This window comes from Vicugna pacos, chromosome 7 (assembly GCF_048564905.1).
Source record: "Vicugna pacos chromosome 7, VicPac4, whole genome shotgun sequence".
Classification (NCBI taxonomy): Eukaryota; Metazoa; Chordata; class Mammalia; order Artiodactyla; family Camelidae; genus Vicugna; species Vicugna pacos.
In genome coordinates, this window is record NC_132993.1 from 19,224,311 (window position 1) to 19,249,826 (window position 25,516).

Below are 25,516 nucleotides of genomic sequence, written 5' to 3' on the forward strand. Positions count from 1 at the left end.
ACTTAAATTCCCTGAGCCTCAGTTTCCTTGTGTCTAGATGCGGATAGTTTTTCAACGTTCTTAGCACCTGGCCTAAGACATGGAGTCCTTAATAAATGGTGGCTGCATTAGGATCATGTAAGCTCATCTTTCTGCCCTTGTGCAAGAATCCTGGATAATCATCTCTATTCTAATGGATGCTAATAGCCGTGCTGGCTAGTCCGAGGCATCACGCTCAAAGAGAAAGAATATAGGTCAGTGTCCAGGCCAGAAGTCTAACACAAACACTTCCTAAGGGCAGGAAGGGACAGAGAGAGCAGGTCTGGCTAGGGGAAGCTGATTCCCCAGGCAAGGGCAGGGTACCTATTTGAGCCACAGAAGGAAGGACCTATAGGCAAAGATCCACAATAAAAATCTTTTTCTAAAACAATATAATATTCTGGCCCAGTCAGTTGACAATGATTTGGTCATTGAAGATCATATTTTTCCAACAGGGTCCATTTTCTTGGCTTTCCTAAGTCATTAATTATGACCATGTTTTCCCAAATGTGGAAATTCCCCTTGCGCAGATGCCACTGCTGGCCAACCCTTCTTTCCTGACAAGTCTCCACAGCACAAAAATATTTTTGTTTTCCCCAATTGCCCACAGGGAAAATTTCCTCACTCTTTTTTTCCCCTCCTCCCTTAAAGCCCTCTGGCAATTTCCAGGAATCTAAGTAAACCAGAATCACTTAGATCATTGGAGGGCCTTTGAGATGTTCTACTTCTAACATAGCAAAAAAACAAACAAACAAACAAAAAAACCCAAAACCCTGAGCTTTAAATTTAACATTATTAAAGCAATCTTAAATTAAGAGGGCTTTTTTTTTTTTTTTAATAGCCAAAGGCAACGCCACTGAAGTCAAAATACCTCCCACTCATGCCTGAGAATATGGCTCTGGGACTTGGGAGCTTAAATTATAAACAGAGGTGATCATCTTTGTATCTGGATCAAATGCCATTATATGAAATGTGCTTCATACACATTAAAACCCTACAGAAATGTAGGCATTTGGCACCAAAGTGGGTATACAATGTGAATAGGGAGTGATTATTCAAATCATAAAAATTTGTTAGACAATTTACCCTGGTTACCTGTTCATCTTCTAGGTTTACCAGTGTGCTTTGTGTATGACTGACGACAGCATAGGTACCCCGGAGATATTTTGTTCTTTTCAGAGCATTCATCAAGAAGCATTTCTGTGCCAGAAACTAAATTTAGTTGGTGGGAGAGGGCAGTAGAGTGATGAATCAGACTGGATATCTGCCCTCAAGCTCTTTATAATCTAGTAAAGAAGGTATGATGTACGTACTAGCTCGGTGGTTCTCAGCCAGGGACAGTTTTGCTTCTCCTCCACTCCTGCTGTACTCCTGGGACATTTAGCAATGTCTGGAGACATTTTTGATTATCAGAACTAGAAGTGGGGGTGCTACTGGCATCTAATGGAAAGAGGCAAAAGATGCTGCTAAACATTCTACAATGCACAGGAGTACCTTGCACAAGAAGGGCTATCTGATCCAAAATGCTAGCAGTACCAAGCTTGAGAAACTCTGTACCAGCTATGTTACCTAGAACAAAGGGCCGGTTGATTGATTGATTAACTGATTGATTGATAGACTGATTTGATGATTGTTGGTGTTGATCCACAAGGTAAATGACTTTCACCCTACAATCCTAGTCATTTTGAATTTGTGTGTATGCCTAACCCATTATAACTGTTAAATGTCTTTTGAATGAATGAGTAAATTTAGACAGGTGATGAATAAATCATGAGATAAAGCGTCACTAGGCAAAATGAATGATAATTTGGAGTGAATTGTTAACTCAAGAGGACAAACTTTTTCTAGCTTCATACCAAGCATATAGTAACTGCTCAGTGAATATAAACTGAATATATTCAGATAACCTTGCAATACTCATTTGCTTAAAGTGCACAATATTCAAGAGTCTTATCATTAAAGCAGTCCTAGCAGTAGCTTTTCTTCTTGGAAATACTTCACTACAGGTGGCTTGAGTGGCATTGTGTACCATAAAGGAATATGACTATATATTTTTATAATACAGCATTCAAAATTTTCACTAATTTAAATTGATCCTTTCTCTAATGTGCCTAATTAGCAAATGTTAATGACATATGAAACTTCAAACATCAAAACATAGAGCTGGCCACTTAATGAATTTAGCGAAGGAGGAAGAAGTGTTACGAAGTATAGCCTTGACTCCTTTACATAGAATGTGGCTCCTGCTCTTTATCTACAATAGAAGTAAAAACAAGTAGCTTAGGCATGAACTTTGAACCTACTGCTTGAGTTACAAGTATCAATAGTAAGAGAATAGTGAAGTGCCACTCATTCTCAATGAAATTATATCTTTAAATTAGAATATGTCAGTGGAAAAATATGATTTAATTTACTAAAATTATTTACACTATTTTTTTGTATGGAAAAAGAATCAGGTGGTCTAATATTCCAGAGTTTATGAGATAAACTGCTTTCTTATTACATGAAAACTTTGTACTTGTGATTAAGCAATTACCTTCAGTTGTGATATGCAGGTTACCAAGGAAATATATTGGCTTTCCTCTTCCACCTACTTGACCTGCATTTTCTCAGTGTAAGTTGGTGAGTAAGTCAGGAAATGGCATCTAATTTTGTATTAGCATTAGTCAAATGTAAGTAGGAGGGGAGTGCGAACATAAAAATTTTAAATAGAAATAACTGGTATAATCTGCCATTTGGATAATCAGTATCAATGCTCTCTGAATTTAATTCTCAGATAATGGAGACTGCAATATCCTCAACTTTTGCAACATAAAGGAGCAAAACTTCCTTTGAGTTTGAAAATTTCCAGCTAAGTTTTTGCCCAAGCGTGAGTTTAATGAGGTATGTTTAGGAGTAAGGGAGGGGATATTTTATACTTTCCTTTTCATAAAGAAACAATTGTAAAAAGTTACTTCACCTCTGCAAGAGAAAGAATCTTATGGGGATACGTTTAGTAGTAAATGAATGAAGTTAAAAGTGACACTTTTTTTTTAAACATCAAAGATTATAAAATTAAAAGATTAAACCTTGGCTCAGGGAAATATTTAGTATGCTCAGAAAAAGAGGCATACCAGTAAAAATGGGCCTTGATGTGACATATAAAGGCCTCCCTATTATTGTATAGTTTTATTTATAATGAAAAACGATACCTTCTTTGTTCTTCCTGCAGGGGAAGTAGGTTTGGTTAAGCAAGAATAATGTTCTTAGGAGGGTTCTTGATCAAGATGGGAAGATAAACAACTAGAACAGCCAAACTAATTTGTACTAGTTAAATATCAACCCTGATTATTTTATATGGTCATGAGAGTCAGTGTAATATTGATTCGTAGAACAAAAGCATTATGGAAACTTATCTTGTTGTAATATGTTTTAGATGCAGCGGAATTGAGAGTAACATTGCAGATATGTAGAAGAAATAAAACTATCTTCTAATTTCTACCGAACTCACATTCTTATAATTGCTTTTGGACTGATAATTCTTCCTCTCTTCACTTCCTTTCATCAATTTTCAGGTGAACTATATATTTTTAAAAGTCGATTTTTGGGTCTTTTTAAGAGGCCATCATCAATAAGACAATGTTTAGCTGTCTGAATGCAAGTTTTTTTTTTTTTAATTCTAAGATATCTGTTATTCTCATGTCTGGAATGATATCCTTGTAACATCTATGACAATTATTTTTAGGTGGTGGGATGTGGGGTGGTTTTTATGTTCTTACTTGTATTTTTTTGTGTTGTTTGAATTTTTTCAATAGTTTTGTTTTTTTACAATTCATTAAGATAATAATCATTTATTTAAAGAAACCTCTCCATTCTGTTTACTTAGCCAAAATTATAGGTCACAGTCTTCTATCCCCTCTATTAGCTAATTGACTTTCTAAATTTGCTTCCCCAAAACTCAACACTACTTTCATCATTACAAATCATCTTGAAAGAATCTCCCTTGCATGGAAACACAAAAGATCCTGAATAATCAAAACAGTCTTGAGAAAGAAGAACGGAGCTGGAGGAATCATGCTCCCTGACTTCAGACTATAATACAAAACTTCAGTAATCAAACAGTATGGTACTGAAACAAAGACAGACACATAAATCAGTGGAACAGGATAGAAACTCCAGAAATAAACCCATGCACTTATGGTCAATTAATCTACAACAAAGAGGCAAGTATATACAATGGAGATAAGACAGTCTCTTCTGCTGGGAAAACTGGACAGCTATGTGTAAAGGAATGAAATTAGAACATTGTCTAACACCATATGCAAAAATTAATTCAAAATGGATTAAAGACCTAAATGTAAGAATGGATACTGTAAAACTCCTAGAGGAAAACATAGGCAGAACACTCTTTGACATAAATTGCAGCAATATTTTTTGGATCTGTTTCCTAGAGTAATGGAAATAAAAGCAAAAATAAACAAATGGGACCTAATTAAACTTAAAAGCTTTTGCACAGCAAATGAAACCATAAACAAAACAAAAAGATAACCTACAGACTGGGAGAAAATATTTGCAAATGACGTGACCTACAAGGGGCTAATTTCCAAAATATACAAATAGCTCATACAGCTTACTAAAAAATAAAATTAAAAAAGATCCAATCAAAAAGTGGGCAGAAGACCTAAATAGACATTTCTCCAAAGAAGACATCCAGATGGCCAACATGCACATGAATAGATGCTCAGTATCTCTAATTATTAGAGAAATGCAAATCAAAATTACAATGAGGTATCACCTCACACCATCATTAAAAAGTCTATAAGTAATAAATGCTGGAGACTGTGTGGAGGAGGAACCTTCCTACACTACTGGTGGGAATGTAAATTGGTGCAGCCACTATGGAGGACAGTATGGAGGTTCCCTAAAAAACTAAAAAGAGATTTACTGCATGATCAAGCAATCCCACTCCTGGGCACATATCTGGAGAAAACTATAATTTGAAAATACACATGCACCCCAATGTTCACATGAGCACTATTTACAGTAGTCAAGACATGGAAACAACCTCAATGTCCATTGACAGATGAATGGATAAAGAAGATGTGGTACATATATACAATGGAATATTGTTAAGCCATAAAAAGAATGCAATAATGCTATTTGCAGCAACATGGATGGACCTTGAGATTATCATATTAAGTGAAGTAAGTCAGTCAGAGAATGACAAATATCATATGATATCATTTTTATGCGGAATCTTAAAAAAGATATGAATTTTATTTACAAAGCAGAAATAGATTCACAGACATAGGGAACAAATTATGGTCACCAAAGGGGAGAGATGGGGAAGGGATAAACTAGGTGTTTGGGATTAGGAGATACACACTACTATATATAAAATAGATAAACAACAAGGACCTACTGTAGAGCTGAGGGAACTCTATTCAATTTCTTGTAATAAGCTATAATGGAAAAGAATCTGAAAATAAATGTGTGTGTGTGTTTGTGTATATATATATATATCTGAATCACTATGCTGTACACCTGAAACTAATATTATAAATCAACTACATTTCAATAAAATTAAAATTAAAAAAAAAATCTCCCATATGGCCAATGTGAAGAGTCAGGATATCTAACTGTTTCCACTAGGGACACTATCTTTGAAGGATTTTCTTGTTATTTTTGTCCTTTGTTTCGTCACACCTAGTTGTTTCAGAATACTGCTGAACTCTCCAATTTCCTTTGAAAGGAATGTCATTATATATACAATTTAGGCAACTTGGGAACACATTTCTCAATTTAGATAGTGTTTGTAAATGTTGGAAAGATCCCTGGATAAGATAATCTCAGAAATTTTCTTTTGTTGTATGGATGTCAGATTGACAAAAAGGGATGAATTAGGAAGAGACCCAGGAAACACTGTGGTACTGAGGCTTATACATTCTTTACACAGTTTCCCTTTTCAAGGTCTCTCATGGTGTGATTGATAACCATGGACCAATAAGCTCTCCAAAATGTCTTTAAGTCAAATGGTTCAGTCTCTTTACGTTCCTCACGGACCTTAGAAGATTATATTTACTCGAGACTGGGAGATCCTGGATCGGTAGCAGAAATTCAAAAATAGTTGATATCTTAAAGAGTGGCAGAATTAGGAATAATTATTTTTTCCTTTTTCCTTTTTGGCCTTGTGGTTTTAATGCTTTTTGTGCTCTAACTACTCATCTATCAGTTTAAAAGTGAAAAGAACTAGGACGGTTTCCGTCATTGGAAAATTTCAAGGTCAGGCTGGATGACTATCAGATAGGTATGCTCTAGGAGAGACATACATTTAAAGAAAACTTGATTAATGTGACCTTTCAAGTTCCTTTCATTTTAAAATTCTGTGCTCTGAAGTTCACCCTCTAAACTTACGGTGGTGATGCACCATATTGCAAGGATAAGGGTCTCTTCTGGCTACTTGGTCGTGAACTTGCAGCTTCTGTGTGAATTAAACAGGAGATAGAGTCGTTGGGAAAATATTCCTAGGAGACTCGGAGCTGTCCAGCAGTTGAAGTCCCAGCTAATGAGACTTAACAGCAGTTTGGAGCAGAGATTCAGCTATGTGTTCATGTATTCAGTATGCTTACATGTATATAGAGGTATATGCTTACCCAGCCCCACCCCAAGGAGATTTTTCCTGCTTTCTATATTGCTTTTAATTTTAAATGAGGTCAATGGTCTTTTAAATTATGTAGGAAAAAAGAAAATAATAATATACAGAGAGATAGAAGAGTTGAAGAAGAAGGAAGGTAAAAATAAGACTATTACACTGTACAAGCAGTCTTTCAGCTTGTTAATTTAAGCTTTTTAGACACACACACAATGTGTAAACATGCCCTATAAGTATATGGGTTCAATTCTATAGCAGCTTTATTATGTTTTGCCATCAGTAATACAGTCATTGTAGCACACCATTCAAAAAAAAAATGAATGTGTCAAGTTTTAGCTTACAAATACTTTCCAGAGTGTACAACTTAAAAAATTTTAAAGTAAACTTGGCCCTAAAAAGGCTGCCGTCTTTTTCCCTTTGCAAGTGGCACTCACTTTGATGAATCCCCATTTGACTGAGGTTTTGAAGAATGATATAAAAATCTGTAAGCATGTTTATAATTTTCTTACAAGTGGCTGGATACCATCTCTCTTTTTCTTATGTCTTCATCTAAAAGGGGGGAAATCAATGTTTCTACAGACATCCTGGATTTGAGAAGAAAGGACATTAGGAAAACATCTCATCCAGTTCCCATGTGTTAGACAATTAAAAAGTAACCCAATTTTATAGGTGAAACAACTGAATGTGGAGAGTCTAGTTGCTCCATAATAATTTTTAGTAATTTTTAAACTTACAGAGTAATACATTTTCATTGTAGAAGATTTCAGAAATACAAAAATATACACATAAAAAAAGAAAATCAAAGTTATCCTAGTGTAACCATTAACATTCTGATGTATAATCAAAATACATATGTATGGTCATATACATATTTTATGCTCACTATTTCTTTAAGAAAAAAAGGGCAAAGTGAAAGAGCTGTTGGTCCATCTGATCCTAACCTGAAATTATAGTCCATGTATTTTAACCATCTTCTTAATGTCTCCTCTACCCCTGGGCTCAATCTGACAATAGATTATAAATGAAATGCCAGATTTCCTATTTAGAAAGTAGCAGAGGGTTGTAGGCAATTCTTTACCTTTCTTTTCCTGAATAGAGATCCAAGAAATTGTAAGGGAAATATGAGACTGCAAAAAATGGCTTTATTTTTGTGAGGTAACATTGGAGGTCCCCATGTTGACAGCTGCAAAGGCAGTCACATGTTTAATGGAACCAAGAGCCCTACAAAGGAAGAAGTTAACTTTAGCTTAAAAAATCCTTTTATCCTCCATGATTTTGATGGCTTTAAATTTGTCACCTGAATGCGATATTAACATAATCGTCTGCATTTCAGCTAATGAATGCACCTGCTTCTAAGACTTTATTTTAGCAGTTTTAATGAGCTCTTCAAAAGAGTTTGCCTGGACTTACAGCACAGCTAGAGAAATAGCAGCTGTAAGCAACTAACAACACATTCAGTATTTGAATCAAGCTCTGTGAAGTTGTTAAACTTGAGAAGGAATATCTATCCATCTGTCTGTGATAAGGGAAATGAAGCTGAGATGTAGGTGTGCCGTTTGGAAAAAACAATAGAGTAAGTGGGGTTGGCCAGAGATGGTTATTCCCTGCTTGGCCGTAATGTATGGAACTCAAGCAATTCACTTTAGCTCTCTAAATCCCAGTTTCTCATCTATATGATAATGGTACTTGTCTTATAAGCTTGTTTTAAAGATCAAATGCCTCACTTGCTGTAAGCACATCATAATGTTAAATTTTATTATAATTATTATATTTTTTATTAAGTAGATGTGAACTTAAGGTAGATCAGGCCAATTCTATTTGATGGGCTGTTAAGTTGTAAGATGGCTCTTAGGCAAATAACTGCTCATTGGGACCTATTGTAAGAAAAAACCCAAACTAATCTCTCTTAGTTAAGTAATCAGAAAATCCATTTTAATCATCAACACCCTGGAATAAAGATGCCACAAATTTTGATCTCCGTCTCCCTCTCCCTCTCTCTCTCTCTCTCTCTCACTGTCTCTCTCACGCTCTCTGTCTCTGTCTCTTTCTGGAAAACAGGGAGCGCAAAGGTGGGTGAGACAGCTGTTAAGAAAATGGAAAATTCTCCTATTCCTATTTTATTTTATTTTATTTCAATAAAAGTGAGACAATTACTCTGGCTGGGAGGGATGTAATTTATTTTCCAGATTTTCTTTTCCCCATTATACCCTTCTGGCCAACAGTATCCCCTCAATAATTGGAGCTAGTACCTGATAACTGCTTGCATCCCCACATTTCAAAAGATCCACTTTATCCAGACTTGCATGAAGCATCTTTCCAAAAGACATTCAGTTCTTTTCTTAGACTGTAGCTTCGTAATGTGAGAAAACAACCCCAAGGGAGCTCACTTCCAGCTGCCCTTTGACTGTACTTTGCTGCGGAAGGCAAGCTGGCCTCACACTGATGAGGACGTGTGGTCTATGGCCTGGCTACTCACAGAGTGGTCCTCCCAAGGGCACCACTGAAGGGCAGCATAAGCATCACCTGGGAACCAGTTGGAATTATAGAGTCTCAGGCCCCATCCTTCCTTGATCTACTGAATCAGAACCTACAGCTTAAACAGATTTCCAGGTGATTCATGTGCACATTTAGGTTTAAGAAGCACTGGTTCAAGAGATCTGCCTGAGATTGCTTTTTTTCAGCAACAGAACTCACCATCTCCTGTTCCAAAGTTGTATCCATTCACTTTCCACTTCCAATCTCTAAACAGACTTCTCTGCAGTGCTCCTGGGCAAACTATCTCTGTTTTGGATGAGTTCCCAACCAGTGGGTCTTGTAGTGATCTGCATTTCTATGGTTCAGGTGGTCAAACATGTATATAGCACAGCCTCCCACTAGCCACACCATACCCATTCCCTTCCAAGTCATCTTGCCCTCCTTATTCCCACAGCTGTAGTGTTACCATGTTCATAAATTATTGTTAAAGAAGGAAATTAACCAAAAGAAAAAAAAATTGTCTCTATAAACCTGCATAGTTTAGAGCTAAAGAATATGTTAAAATTTTCCATTGTGGAAATTTCCCAGCTACTGGGCTCTTCAGATTTTTTTTTTTTTTTTCCAGAGCTGCAAGCAAAGAATGGAAATTTCCAATTGCAGCATCAAGGGCTGCTGTTCTGCTGACTGTCTTGCTCAGCCGGGGTCATCTGCTTCTCTAAGACATCAAGGAATGCCAAGGTAGGTCTGAGAGAACACACACACTTCCTCTGCAGGAAGGAAGGAATGTCTTTGTGCTGCCTGCAAGCTGTGATGAGGAGAGGGGTAGGAAAGGTGACATGCCCTGCTCCATCCACCTGAGTGTGAATTTTGTTGATTGGTAACCATCTATCAGCAGCTTATCCTATTTGACATCTTTCCAATGGCAGCTGGCTGGCAGGTCTGTTTGTTTTTGAAGAAATCCCTAAGGTGGGTGGGAGATACAGAGAAAGGAAAGGAACCAACAGATGTTGCGATCTACTTTTCTAAGCATCCCACCAGGTATTTTATATGTTTTATCACTTAAACATTCTGTGACCCACCCAGGGTTAAATTCTAATTTTCTGCACACCAAGGTTTTTTTTTTTTCAAGTACGGTCAGTTACAAGGTGTCAATTTCTGGTGTACAGCACAATGTCCCAGTCACGCGTATACATCTGCACACCAAATTTTGAAAGCTTCATTTGTCCTTCCTTAGGTAGCCTTACCTCTGCCCTACCCTCCCAGAAACTGGTCATCTGTAAGCATCCTCAAGGTTTTGCCCTCAGCTCTTCAATAATGTCAACAGCTTAGTTCTTCCCTTAGACTGTAGCTTTTTCACTGGATCTAAGTGAAGTGGATTTCCCTTCACAGCTGGTCCTGATGTCCAAGTCAACAGATGTCTGATAGTTCCCTAAATTCTGTCATGTTCCTCCCCATGCACTGCTGTTACTACGACACAAGTCTGATGGTGGCAGCTCCATGGAAGGCCACCTGTAAATGTGTCAGCTTCTTGCAAACAAGGCCAAGCACCCTGACTGGCTCTAGGCCAGAATGTTCTCAAACCTAGGTCGTGTGGTTTTATCCAGAAGGTTTTGGAGTTTTGCTTTTGTTTTTAATGTTTTGCCTTTTTTTTTTTTAAGTTTTGGGGGACTCTGCATAACTCTGAGGAGCAAGGGCTACTCATGTTTACTCTCTTCTTACTGACAGCCCATGGTACCATAAAAAGAACAGTTAAGGATTCCTGACATCATTGTTGCTATTTAATACTTAACATTATTTATTAGGGCAAGTTTGATAATAATGAAATAAATTTTTAGATTTTTAAAAATAAAAATTTTTTAAAGTAATAAAAATAATAAATTTTAAAAAATCATCACATGGCTAGTGAGTTTTTAAGAGATTTTTTTCCATCTTTTCAATCATCCATATCTATAGATAGCAATGTTGCCTTTGAAAACAGTGACCAATTTTAATACCACCTGATAATGGAAGTGGGAGTGGGAATGGTCAGCAAGAATATTATAGGTCTGTAGTCGCAAAGGCTAACATTTAGTTTAGGTTACTTCTGTGATAATGGTTTTCCTTATCCCCTTAACTCATTAAAACCAAGTCTGATGCCCTGGGGAAATTCATCAGGATAGTATTTTAATATGGGTCTGGGTCTCATCTGATATGCTGTCACATTTGTGACAGGCTTCCTTCCACTCCTCTGCATCTGTCATTAGCAAGAAGACATTGGTCCTCTTAGCTGAAGACAATGATGATTCATATCTTTGGGCGGGGCTGAACAGACGTATGATGAATACTCCTTTCCACGTTAGGCCACTGAGACAACTTTGTTATTTTAAATTTATGGTTGGAATGCGTGCAGGTTTAGATGCTGATTGATTGATTTCAATTACAGCCCCAGTTCTCTCCCTCCTTGTCATGTGACTTTGCAGCTTCTCCCCACCCTTGTTAGAGTCTGTTTCCCCATGCTTTGAATCTGGGCTGGCCATTTGACTTGCTTTGGCCACTGGAATGTAACTCAAGTTGTGGTATACCAGTTCCAAGCCTAAGTCTCAAGTGCGTGCTTCCACTTTCTTGGAAACTGCCACTGCTATGTGAATAGGCTCCAGCTAGCCTCCTGGAGGATGAGAGATCATGTGGCATAGAGATGAGCAATCCTAGCTGAGGCCATCCCAGCCCAGCCTGCCCAGAGCTAACATACCAGCTGACCACAAACGCATGAGCAAGCCCACCAAGATCAGCCAGGCCCAGGCTAGATTAACAGAACCATCTAGCCAACTCATGGTCCCATGAGAAATAGTAAATGGTAGTTATTTTAAACCACTAAGTTTTAAGCAATTAGTATTCATATAAGTTATGAAGCAATAAGTAACTAATACAGATAACCAATTCCATTCTTTGGTTTTTTCCCCCCCTGGTTTTCAGGAAGCTCAGAGTCAAATTTGAAGTCCAGTCACAGAATCTGTGTTCATTCATTTATTCATGTTTATTGTACCTTTTATGGCTAACATATTTGTAATCTTCTCTCTCCTCGGTAGTGAATTTTGAAAATTTAATAACCTACTGTTTGCCTTGTTGGTTCTAAAACCAAATCAATCCCCTGTTTTAAATATTTAGGTGGTTTTTACTTATCAGATTGGAAGAGATGACTCTAGAGCAAGACTGGCAAACATTTTCTATAAAGAGCCAACTAGTAAATATTTTAGGCTTTGCAGGCCATAGTGTCTGTCACAACTACTCAACTCCCCCACTGTAGTGCTAACACAGCTCTAGACTGTGTGTAAACAAATGGGCATGGCTGTGTTCCCAAAAAGCCTAATTATAAAAACTGGCAGTGGATCAGATTTGGCCCTTAGGCCACAGTTTGCTAACCCCTGATCTAAAGCAATCTATGTTACTGTGCAAAAACATCTTCACCTATAACCACAATCCTGTCAATGTTATTGTAATTCATCTCAATTACTTTGGAAAAAAAAAACAGATAAATTAAGTGAATTTACTTCCTCCATCAGAAAACAAGAAGGGACTGACTATAAAGCAATGCCATATAGACTAACAGCATTTGTACTAAGGCAAGTACTATAGTGAACAACTTAAAACTTCCTAGCCACTTAATCCATGACTCTATTTAGTTAATGCTAAAGGCCGGGGTGACACAAGTGATGTCTCATTTGTTTGTTTCATTTCTCAGCCTCTAATCTCAACTACTCATTTAACAAATGCACGCTGTCTGTCACAATGAGGATGGGGCTCCTTTCGTACTTGCCTACTTGGAGCTCCCTGAATGTATTGTGCTATTTCACGCCTCTCTAGCTCTGCACACAATGTTCCTTCTGCCTGGAACACACTTAGCCCTCTTCTCTTACTGGCTAACGCCCACTCGCTGATCAAAACTCAGCTCAATGATGCTGCCTCTTGGAAGACTTCCCTGAGTGCACCTCCACCTCCTCACCCTCAGCCTCCATCCAGTCCACACACTCAGTCTCGCATTTATTCTACTAAGTTAATAATTAAAATAGTTAAAAATGCTTGTATGGTGCCAGGCACTTACTACACATCAGACAATATTTAATATAGCCATTTAACTGCAATTATCAGTATACTTGCCTGTTTCTCCAACCCAATGATACATTCAAAGATGTTTATCGAATACCTCACAACTCTTGTGCTAGGCAAAAAAGATAAATAAAACACAAGCCTATACTACAGAGTATAAGCCCACTGAGGGCACATTGTGTCTTATTTGTCTTAACTTCTCAACATCTAGCATGTCCAGAGCAAAGATTTTAAATTAATATTAGATTAATGAATGAATGAAAATAGCTAGCACAGAGTACACAATATGTGCTTGGCAGTGTTCTAAGCTCTTTATACATCTAAACTCATTTAATTTTCATAACGACTTTCTGGGGTGGCTAGTATACTTATCATCATTTCATATATGGGGAACTGGAGGTGTAGAGAATTTTTAAGTAACTTGCCTAAGGTCACACCGCTAGGTGTGACAGAGCTGGTTCCAGAGCCCACGTTCACAACCACTGGATGAAATGAAAGCTTGAGTGACTCAGCATAAACCCATTGGCACTCTTGGAAAAATAATTCAAAAGATGCATCTTTGAGGACATAGGTGGTCTGGTGGTTCCAGGTATGTGCTTGGACTAGGACTCAGAATCATGTTCACATTTGCCCTCAGATGCTCAGTATAAGCAACCAACGTTGTTAGAGATGTTGATAGTGCCTCCAAAGTGCATCTTCGCATTTACTCACACAACGTTACACAGCATTGGAACTCCAAGCTGATTTCTTCCACCACCTTCTCCTCCTCTCAAGTGGGTATGTCCCTTCCATACCCAGCTGGTCCCTCTGAGTGTAGAACAAATGTGCCTAATCTCCTGCCTCCAGGCAGTTTTCTTCAGAATCCCTCTTTACTCCCTTTGCAATTAGGTAAATAAGAGGAGGCAAAAAGGCAACTTGATGGTGGCCTCCACTGATGGCTTAGAGGGCCTAACAAAGATGTGCCAGGGCCAGGACTAGTGCTCACAAGCCTCCAGTTCTCAGTTTGAGGCACAGTAGAGCCCTATAAGAATATTTGACGATTCAAGAATTGGCTCTTACAAGCAACCATGTGACACTGCTGAGCCGTGCGAGACTGTTCCTGCAAGACATGACACGGTATAAGAAGATATTCTCTTCCCCTTTCTCCTATACCGGCTCTCCTCCCAGTTAGAAATTAATCATGGGACTTTCCAGGAAAGCACTGATGGCCTGGCTGGAAGACTTGAGAAACATCCAGTTGACCAGTGTTCTTGGGCACCTACAAACACATTTTTCAGTGCTTTGGTAGAATTTATAGCATCTTATTTTTTAATTAAGGGAATCCAGAGGTTACTGTATTTATAGCTCATTTCATACAATTTAACACTTTGTTCTCTGCTTGTTTCCTTATATAAAACTTGTATTTTTCTAATCTAGATCATGAACTCACTGAGGGCAGGGGTCATGTCTTGACTTCTTTTGAATCCTCTGACCAAACACAGAATGAAAGAGTGCAATACCAGTGGTCAAAGGGGAATGATCACAGGAGGATATCTGAAGTCCTGGGTAGCTTCTCTGCCTCTGCCCCCTTCAGCTGGGAATAAGGGCTGAAGGAAGCACATAAGCCTCTGAAAAGCAATTTCCTCATCTTAAGACTGCCCCACTTACCTTACCAGTTTGTTGGGAGGATCAAATAAGATAACGTATGTGAAAGTATCTTGTAAATCAAGATTTGCTAGCTACTGAAATGTGAGAAATCTTCAGTAGAAGCACTTAGTAAATATCTGATTGATTTTTAACGATAAGTTATTATCTTACCTTCTCCCCTCTATTCAGTTCCTTTAGGGGTTTTATTTCTCAGAATTTAATTTTATCTGAGTAGCAAAGCCACTCCACATCTTCTTGAAACTGTGTAAAATGTCCCCTAGTGCATTTCACCTGGTAGTTACTTTAAAATTTGATTGAAATCTAAGCAGACCAACCAAAAAGTCACAAAGCATGCCATGGTCACATCTATCACATAGGGCTCCTAGATCAATGCATTTGTAACCCCCTAGGATTTCAGAACCCTTCTGTGCTACATCACGCCCTCAAATTGTACCCAAGGCAAGGATTACGTATATTTCTCTATTCTAGCATGTGCTTGAGATATGAGAGTGACAGAGCATCACTCTAAGCCCAGGCCAGCTGAGAAGAAAATGAAAAACGTGACACCTTGTATGAGAAATTTTTACAAAGAGATGACACTATGAAACTGACTTAGAGTTATTCACTTATCTATATTCTTTATTTTCTATTTGTTCTTAGCAGAGGAGATGATCCCTCTGCAGTAACAGAATTCTATATGCTACATTAGAAAAATCTTTCAAACATGATTATTCCTCAAATGCTTCTGGAAGATATAGTTTAGTTGTAGAGTTTCTACTCACTTAACTGGAGAAAAAAAAATGGAGACACTGAGACATAAAATGAGTTGTATATTCTGGGGATTAGCTTATAGAGATTTCTGACTTCTCATCTAATACTCTGGGTCTAACAACATGAAAGTAAAAAATAACTAGAGAACTGATGACTTGTTTCTGGTAAGTATTGTCATCTCTTCCTGAAATTTTTCAATTTTAGTGTTTTCAATTAATTCATGAAAGCTATGCAAGCTGATTTTTTTCCCCCAGGTTTAATTATACAGTGTCAACTGCAGGGTTGAAATATTTTGTTGGCATATTGAATCCAGACCGGAGTTTTGAACTCCATTGATGAAGATATCTATGATTCTCTTTTTATAGGCCATAAAAAGAGAAATCTCTTTTCAGAATCAAGCAATGTAGAATAGTTTTCAGAAACTTCATTTACTTTCTTTTCAAAACTTAAAAAAAAATTTATTTTAATGGAAGTACTAGGGATTGAACCCAAACCTCTTTCATGCTGAGTATGCACTCTACCACTGAGCTATAGACACACTCCCCCTCACCAACTTTTTGTTATAGAAAATGTCAAACATACCCCACAGGAGAAAGAATAGTAAAAATGCACCCACCTTCCATTCTTATGAACCTGTCAGTCATCCAGCTTCAACATATGGTCAACCTTGTGAAGCCTGATATTTAATCAACATTAGTAGCCAGTCAAATTACATTCACACTAGATGCCAATAAATCTTAATGATCAAATGTGACAGATATTTATTGATATATATTTTCCTAAAATAATTTTATTTTCATCAGATACTTTTCTTTCTCAATCTCAAATCTCTCTCATTTCTCTGCGGCTGAAGTGAGCCCAGCTCCTTTTATGGTCAATACTAGAGGAAAAATACTTAAGAAGAGGAAGCAGTAGTAGATTTTAAATTAATTAATCTATTAATTATTCTCTTCCTATGACACTGTGCCTTGCTCTCTTTGCCTAAAATGTTACAGGCAAAGAGTTACAATGGGAAAGGAAACACTTCTAGCAACAGATCTGATACTTTGTCCCTTTGCCCCAACACTATGTAACAGGTGGCAGAATGAGAAGGTCACTCCATTCTTGATACTAAAGGCAGAGAGAGTCTCAGGGACAAATATTATAATCCAGATGTTTCAAGGTGGAGACTTTCTTGTATGTAATACGTTAACTTATTTATGTGAATATATATATATATATGTATATATATATATATATATATATACAAGTTTTTGCAGAGTACAAATAGTTTGCTCTATAAAATTATTACTCTAAGATTTATCAAAATGTATACCAATTTGTAGCCAAATCATACCCACAGGAAATCTAAAATAATAATAATTTTTAAAAAGACATAAATTAGAATGATGAAGTTGAGTAGAAGTTATATGGCTTAAACAAAACTTTGATTTCTTCTTTTATATAGTTCCCATGGTAAAAACAGTAAAATTCCTACCTAGATGGTAACACATAACCATTTGCTCAATTTTAGGATCCTTTGATTGCTCTTGGGAACAAACGTACTGCTGTGGCATGAGGTGGAAGGCATAATTTGGAGCCAGATAAGAGGAAAAAACTCTCCTTTAACAAGTAATATATTCATGTAAATGTAAAAGTATCAAAAAAAGGCTTAATAATTTCACCAAGTAATCTAACACTAAATTTCATAGGCAAGTTCCTTGCAGAACTGTCAAAAACTTTGTACAGCTCAAGCCCTCCATAGAAAAAGGTTTTAAAACTTTTAAACTAAATGCATTGGGGATAGCAAGCCACGAAGTATAATGCAGTGTTACTCATTATTGTTATTTGCTTTATTATTCATGGTGACTTGTTTTGCATTCAGTAAAGACTCAGAGAAGTGTAATGGTGGATACTTATCATAATTCATTCCCATGTGGACTTTTAGAGTCCAGGATAATAGCTTTCCTTTGTGCTTCAGTAGTTAGACTCTGAAAGGAATCTGGAAAGTGCTGCACACAGAGGTGGCGCTCAGTCAGAACTGGGCTCATCTCCAGCTCTGCTTAAGAGAGTTCCTTGCTGTCTACGTGCTGTCTACGTGTGATATTGAAGGGAGTGAGGAAAAAACTTCCTTAATGAGTGCATGGTGCCAATAACCTTACTTCACTATGGAAGAAATAAATTGCATTTCTTCCTCAGCATGTTCACAATGAATCTCTGCGATACAGGGATATGGTTACTCAGTCAGAAAAAAAGCATGTATTTATTGAAGGGAAGTAAGCACTTTCACCTTAACAGATAGGGGGAAAAAACTTTTAAAAAAGGATGAAGCCAGTGAACCTAAGGAAAGCAAGGGGACAGGGAGGAGGAAACAACAATAAGGTATAATAAGTTTTCTTATTCTTAATTAATAAAAAGGAATGAATAAAAATAAGTGTGTCACTAAAAATTTGAATGAGTTGCATTTCCCTTTCAAAAAACAAACTTTCAGATAAGGCTCCAAACCCAAAATTAAGCTATGTATAAGAAACTTACTTCAAATAAAGTAACAAAGGAAGTTTGAAGATAAATAATTGGGCAGACATATGTCAGGCCAATCCAGAAACATAAATAGCAATATTAATATCAAATTCCAGGCTCAAAGCATTACATAGGCACAAGAGGATGGAATGAATAAAGGCACTGTAGCAAAGATTGCTAAGATGCCTATGCAATGTCCATTCCTTGTCAGCCTTCCTAACAAAACCTCGATTTAATTTGTCATAGCAATGTATCCAGACACAAATTATTTTTCCCATCCTCTTTTACAATTAGGGGTGGACACTAAGTTGTAAGCAGAAGTTTGTGGGTGGGGCCTGTTGAAGTCTAATCCAGTTGGAAGCTATTCCTTTCTGCCTTCTTCTTTTTCCTTCTGACTGGAATATGTATGTGATGGCTGGAGCTGCAGGAACCATCTTGCAACCATGACTGGGAGAACAAACACCACTTACTAAAGGTAGCAAAACAGAAAAACAAATGGAGCTTGTATTCCAGATGACCATGGAACCACTCTACCAGCCCTTAACTTCTTTTACCGTCATGTTTAAGAAAAATACATTTCTATTTATTTAAGCCACTATTATTTCAGTATCATTTTTATGCAGCCAGCTCAATTTCCTGTGGTATGGGTATAAACATGAAATAATATAATACTTGTAAGCTATTAAGAACTAAAAAACAGTGCAAATTTTTTAACATATCAAAACTACTAGAAAGACAAGCATAATTTGATAAAAATTACAGCCTTAGCAGTAGGTAGCCACCTCTTTCAAAATTTGATATATGAAGTCAAAAGCAAGTAAGACTAGAATGATATAATCTACAAGCTTATTATATATGCATGTATATATGAGTATATATGTGCATTTAGTATATAGTATAAAAACTCATAAATTTATACCTTACAAAAAGAGAATATGCAATCTTTTTATATGCGTATGGAACACTTACAAAATCAATCATGTACTTGGCCATCAAAGTTGAAAGCATATTGTGGTTTGGGTACAGAAGAAAGGTGATGGAACCAGACAGTTTGTTCTCCAGCTTGCTGGCTGTGTGACCTTGGGCGAGTTACTTAACCTTTCTGGGCTTTGTGCTTTTATCTGTAGAGTTAGGGTCATAACAGATAGAAAGTTATCTTTTATGAATATTATTATCCCTCTGGGCCTAGCATTTTCCAGCTTGATGTCCATTTACCTGCATAAAGCTGTTAATACCGTTTGTAACTAACTCTAGGCAGAGGTGCCAGGCCATCAGATGGCTGTCACTGTTTCCGTTGGGAGGGTCAGGGCAGGATAGAAGGTTAACATTTCCCCGTTTGGCCTCCACTGAGCAGTGAACACAACGCCGTCTAGCACAGTATTCCAGAGCACCAAAAGAATGTTAAATGGATGAATTGTTACTTGCAGGAAAAGAAACAGGCACCATGTTTCCAATTATTCTTCATTTCAGACAACAACTAGCTGTTACCGTTGGCTGGCACAGTAGCTGAATGGGGAACACTATTGAGTAAACTCTGCTGAAAAAGGATGAATGTGGGCCAGTGAATTTTTATGACACAGCCCTAGCTTTATTTTTGCTTATTGCTGGCAAGCTAATGAGAGGGACATTAGGAAACAATTGACAAAAATTTCATAAATAAGGCTTAAAGGACAAGAAGTATCTATGGTCACCCAAATATAAACTTTTTGTACCAACAAGGATTATTTGTGACATAAGGCAGAACCTCTAAATTTAGCTATTGGATACAAAAAGAAAAAACATATCAATCTTTTTTAAAAAACCTCACAAAATAAAACATTTTTTAATCACAAAAGCAAAATATTGAAGTATTTATAATATTTTTAAATAGGTCAAAAAAAGACAGGATTTTCATGAGCAAGTAGAGTAATATATGGAAATACATGACTATATTAATGGTATTATAAATACAACAGAAAATACAATTAATTGTATATTATAATAATTATTTCATATAAGTAAATTATAAACATAAGGCTATATAAATTATAAGTATTGAATATGTTTATATATTTTAATAAAATTAAATTTAATGGACATACTACATAAATGAGAGACTTAAAAGTTTTATCCCTGAACTTAGAGGGAAAGCAGAAATGAACTGAAGATAGTAAGTTTCTTAACTCATTTCAGGTCACAAGCCATTGATAAACTATCTGATGTCAACTGGGAATGAATGGGGTATTCATTCCTTTGCTTTTGGGGACCTGTAATAGCATCAGCAGAGTAATATTTATGTGTTTGCATATTTTTCTATGGTTTTATCTCAAACATGTTGATGTATAGATAGGTAAACTGAGGGTGGTTAATATTTTGGTCCAAAATATTTCCTACCTCTCTAGCTGTTGCTGATTTCTCTCAGCATTATCTTAGTGTATCAAATCTTCACCAATCTTCACTCTTTGCTCTCTTTAAAAAAAGGTTTTGTGTGATTGCAAAATCAGCTCCCATTTTTCTGCTGAGAATGACCTTCTCGCCAACTTCTGCACTCATAAATATCCTTTCTCAGCTTTTGCTTAAGCTGTTGTCATTCACAGAAGCTCCATCTTCTTTCCATGTGTAAGAAAACATTAGACTCAGGAAGAAGTTTTTTCCAAGTATGGGGGTTCAGACTTAGATACAATTCAAACCATGTATTGCTTCCCAAATGAAGATATATATAGGGTGCCCATTTATCAGGGCGGAAGATAGACTGGGGAGGAGAGACAGAGAGAAATAAAAACAGAGAGGAGAGAAGCAGAGAACAGACTTCCTCTGTTTGAATTGTCCTAGAAGCTCAGGATCTGTACTCCTTCTGTAACCCGGTTGATTAGCACAATCCTATCTGGACTACATGAATTTTTTAAAAATTCAGCTTGAGATAGTAATATATATTTACTGGATGGAACTGAGAAAATCAGTGTTAAGAACTACATTAAAATAATGAGGTTTTTTTTTTTTGGTTTAGAAGATTTTTTTTAACAGAATTTTTTTGGAGAGTAATTAAATTTCATTTATTCATTTACTTTTTTCTTAATGGAGGTACTGGGGCTTAAATCCAGACTCTTGTGCATGCTAGGCATGTGCTCTACCACTGAGCTATACCCTCCCCGGATAATTTTTTTGGTCCCCAAAATTGTCCTCCTAAAATGTGTATGAGTCTATCTAATCATGTAAGCACAGGGTCATCTTGCATTCCTGCCTTCTCCCAACACATGGAAAACAGATAACTTTGTGCTGCCCTCATCCCCGAGATAGGAAGAGATGCCACAAAGTAATTTTAAAAGATAGAGAAGGATTAAGAAAAACAAAGAAGTGCTCGCTTTGGTAGCACATGTACTAAAATTGGAAAGATACAGAGAAGAAGAGAAGATTAGCGTGGCCCCTTCATAAGGATGATATGCAAATTTGTGAAGTGTTCCATATTTTTCTATTTACAATAGCCAAGACATGGAAAGAACCTAAATGTCCATCAACAGATGACTGGATAAAGAAGATATGGTATATTTATACAATGGAATACTATTCAGCCATAAAAAGAATGAAATAATGCCATTTGCAACAACATGGATGTTTCTGGAGAATGTCATTCTAAGTGAAGTAAGCCAGAAAGAGAAAGAAAAATACCATATGAGATCGCTCACATGTGGAATTAAAAAAAAAAAGAACATAAATACAAAACAGAAACAGATTCATAGACATAGAATACAAACTTGTGGTTGCCAAGGGGGCGGAGGGTGGGAAGGGACAGACTGGGAGTTCAGAATTTGTAGATACTGACAGGCATACGTAGACTAGATAAACAAGATTATACTGTATAGCACAGAGAAATATATACAAGATCTTGTGGTATCTCACAGCAAAAAAAAAAAGTGACAATGAATATATGTATGTTCATATATAACTGGAAAATTGTGCTCTACACTGGAATTTGACACAACATTGTAAAATGACTATAACTCAATAAAATAAATAAATAAACACACCGCATACAAAAAAAAAAAAGGAAAAAGAAAAAGAAAACAAAGAAAGGGTTCTGAGGGAAATGCAACATATGAAATCAGGAATCTTTCTTTCCATGTAATTTATAAAGTTTTTGTTTTTTGGATCTTTCTTATCTCCTGATACTTGTTTTCTCTTCACCAGGCAAAGACACCCAATATTGCCTATTAAGAATGCCATCTGCCTCTCTGAAAAAAGACAGACAGGGTAGGGAGTGGTGATGAGGGGAAATATGGGAGATTAAAAATCTTTAAGTTTGAAGAAGAGGGAAAATGAAAACTGAAAAAAAATAAATTTAATTGTCAGTTTCTTCCTCAAACATCACTTCAGGTTACGAGATAATTTGCAGTAAAGACCTTTTTTTTTTTTTTTTTTTACAAACCTAACTCATATCATCATTCTAGACTCTGATGTGTCCCTCTTCCATTTATTGGTCAATAAAGAGATTCATCTCACCCAGAATCCAATCATTTAAAATGAGTCACAATACATGACTCAAGATTAAATAGCAACAGTATATTTCATCATATTAAATTTAATGTTTCCTTCAAGATTGGCTTGTAGGTTAGTTTCTCCCCCAATCCCAGGCAGCTCAAGAATTTTGTTATACTCTATCTGTTGCATGATTACTCTGCTGCCTCTGTGTGTGTGTGTGTGTGTGTGTGAATAAAATATAATGTGTACACACACAGTGTTTGAATAGTGCTATAATTATAAGCAGAAGTTTAAAGAAAATATTGATTTCACCAATTCACCAAGGAAAAGACAAACTAACTAAAACAAATACCATATTACAGAATAATCTGACTTTCATTTTTAAAATCCAGTAAGTTTTACTCAAATTTTATAAATTTAACTCAGCCATTCCTCATATGCTAGGAGTTGAAATCTCCCTCATACATTTGAAATATTTATCATAGATGTCAAACATTACACAGAGATTTATGGTGAAATTAATACTGTGGATCAAATATAAGTGGCTGCTCCCCAATTGCATTTGACAGCATTTCTTTCAGTAGTTTCTGAAGAATCTTAACAACAGGTTTGCCTAAGTCAGAGTCTTTCTTGCCCCAGTTACTATAGGAGACGTTTCTATGGCCATTTGTGGTGTTCAAGATAGGCAGACTTGAATTCATATTCTTTAACTTTGCTGGGTCATCAAGTATGCTCACTGATAAATTAATCCTTGTTCACCTATATTAATTAGCCCCAAAGCAAATCCTTTAACGGTTCTTCATTTCTTCCAGTCAAAGATGAAAGGCTCACAATCTTAGATCTTGCATTCATAGCCTTTCTCCACTGGTCCCAATTTACCCTTCTACCACATCCCTTCTGTGCTGGTCTCGCTTGCCTACTCATTGTTCCCCAAACGTACCCTGTACCTTTCTACCTTCAGGCATTGACGCAAGCTGTTCTTACCTGGACTATTTTCTTCCTTTTGCTTAACAAACCCAAGCCTACTCATTCTTTTTTGTAAAATTTCTATATTTTAATTAAACAAAATAATGCATGACTACATTCTCTTTAGGAAAATATTCAAACAATATAGAAGTATACGTACAGCAAAAACTGAAAGTCCTTGTGAATTTTAGCCCTTCCCTCCCCTCCCCCACCACCTGCTGACCACACTCCCTCCTCCCATTTTGCTGGTATCTTTCCAACAATTTCTCTCTGCATTTAATATACACATATAGTTTTTGTTTGCTTCATTTTTAGATAAGTGGATTCAAACTATTCTGTTCTGTAGCTAGCTTCCTCCTCTTTAGGACCTATATAAAATCTCCTGTTCCCTGAAGGCCCCCACCCCCACCCCACTGCTTTAGCATCCTCCTTCATCTCTCATTACTCTGCTTTGAACTTTTAATTCTTGGTACCCATGGCACTCTATTGGCTTCTCATCCATCTCTTTATGACATCGACTGTTTAAACTATATTATGTGTGAGTCTTATCACTGGAATGTAAAGTCTTTGAGGGCAGGAACTTATCTTCATCTTTTGTGGTGTTTAGAACTGTATTAGGCATGAAGTATGTATTCAAAACTATTTTATTGAGGTAAGTGAACTTCAGAGTCCCCATTTCCTGACCTAAGTGAGAAAGCTCCGCTTAAGTGGAGAGAAAAGTAAAAAATGTACTGTAATGAAGTACTTTACAGTTTTAATGGTCTCTCCTAAGAATTCTCCTAATCTGTTCTACATGATGGGTTGGCAGATTTCTACGAATCAACTGAGAGGCCCAGTAACTTTGTGAGAAGTCAGAGACCCCAGGCAAACTATTTCTTCTCTGATATCTCAGACCAAGGACAGCTCCACCAGTTAAAACACTCTTACAGCAAAGGGGCGTTTACAGCACAGGCTGATAGGGGAAGGAGTTGTGAGGGAAGCACAGACTAAGGAAAACACACTCTCTCAGACTTATGGTTTTAAAATTTCAACTCTCACTGGACCACTTCTCCACTGGAATTACTCACTGGCATAACAGCCACAGCAATTCAAAAAGCCTTTCACTCCTCCTTTTAACATAAAAGCTGTAAAGTCACACTTGACACTCCTTTTAAAAATGTTATTCTCTCAGCTCACAGAGAAGGCGAAATAACTAGTAAAACATAGCTTCTGTTTCATTTTAAAACACTGTCTCTTCAACAAGTTACTTAATACCTTTGTGCCTCAGTTCCTTTATCTATAAAATGGATATAACAATAGTGCCTACTTTATTGGATACTGAGCATTAAAATGAGATAATCAAGTACAATACATAGCAAAGTCTGGCTTATAATAAGTTCTCAAAAATATTCGCTATGGTGAGGATGATCATGTTATGACTTCTAATATCTATGTCAGGAGTTTCCTACAAGGAACTTCAGCCAAAGAAGGCAGACAAGAATACTGCTGAGATGTGATAATGGTGAACATTATGAGTGACATGTCTTGGAAAATTCTTTTCAACTCCTTCAATCTCATTACAACAAATTTGCTTAGAATCTTTATTAAACTGACTGTTGCTTGAAATAAATGGGTTATTAAATGGAAAATCTCTTTTTGTTAAAATTTCCTCTGAAATAGCATTAGTCATAACTGGATTTTATATTCCTTTTGACATCTTATATATCTTCTATTAATAGTCTCAATTCTTTAGTCCAAATAACCAGTTGAAAACATCTAACTTAATATTTAATAACTAAGGATTTGTTTTATCAAAAAAAGTTGCTCTTGGTTCCAAAGGAGAGCTTCTAAGTCCTTCAGTGGAGGCTGTTAATGAAGACAGGTAAAATTATTTCAGTTAATAAGTAAATACTTAGAATACTGCAGATATCCAAAATATTTAAAATACTTCAAATTGATAATTTCAAGGCCTCTAATAGTTATTGAGACACTGTGGAATACAGTGAGAAAATC

The 25,516-nt window shown here is 36.6% G+C and overlaps 1 long non-coding RNA gene and 1 pseudogene across 1 annotated transcript in view; both read left to right on the forward strand.

The window, feature by feature from the left end:
- Positions 1–25,516, forward strand: part of LOC116278941 (uncharacterized) — a 125,883-nt gene that overhangs the window by 77,169 nt on the left and 23,198 nt on the right. Inside the window, exon 3 of the long non-coding RNA XR_012074277.1 lies at positions 9,750–9,862. This is a non-coding gene — a long non-coding RNA (uncharacterized lncRNA). The remainder of the gene's footprint in view (positions 1–9,749; positions 9,863–25,516) is intronic.
- Positions 21,437–21,551, forward strand: LOC116278983 (U6 spliceosomal RNA; annotated as a pseudogene).